The sequence below is a fragment of the Octodon degus genome, unplaced genomic scaffold (assembly GCF_000260255.1).
Source record: "Octodon degus isolate 3935 unplaced genomic scaffold, OctDeg1.0 scaffold00161, whole genome shotgun sequence".
NCBI lineage: Eukaryota > Metazoa > Chordata > Mammalia > Rodentia > Octodontidae > Octodon > Octodon degus.
Genome location: NW_004524737.1, coordinates 178,724 through 179,252, shown reverse-complemented (window position 1 = coordinate 179,252; position 529 = coordinate 178,724).

Below are 529 nucleotides of genomic sequence, written 5' to 3'. Positions count from 1 at the left end.
TGGAGCGTTAACAAACTAAGTTTGCAGACCAAAATTAGATGAAAAGGAGGGCCACAAGGAAAGCCAACATATTGACCCTAGCCTTCCAATGTCAATTAACACTCAGGATATATGAGAACTTGTACTTTAATGTCATGCAACTCGGCTGTGTCCCAAATTTTCTGATCAAGGAGATTATGGGGCCAAAGAGGAAAGTGATCGATGATGTAGAGTGTGCCGAAGGAGAGTTATATGGAGAGAAAACATTCTCTCAGGCTTTCACTGGGAGCACATTGGCCAAGCAAAGGCCATGACTCATCCACATGGCTGATACTGACAAACAATCTGAGGTACAGGATCTCAGGAGAAATCCTTAGGGGATTTTGCTGACCTTATCAGACCCAAAAGTTACAACTCTTCTTGCATAGGTCCTGCTTTACCTTGGTCTTAACCACCCAACAGAAAAGTATAAAAACGAAGTATAAGAAGTAAAGCCATGCTGTTATGTTGAGCTGTAGGGGACTCAGGTCAACAATTTCTGACATTGCCA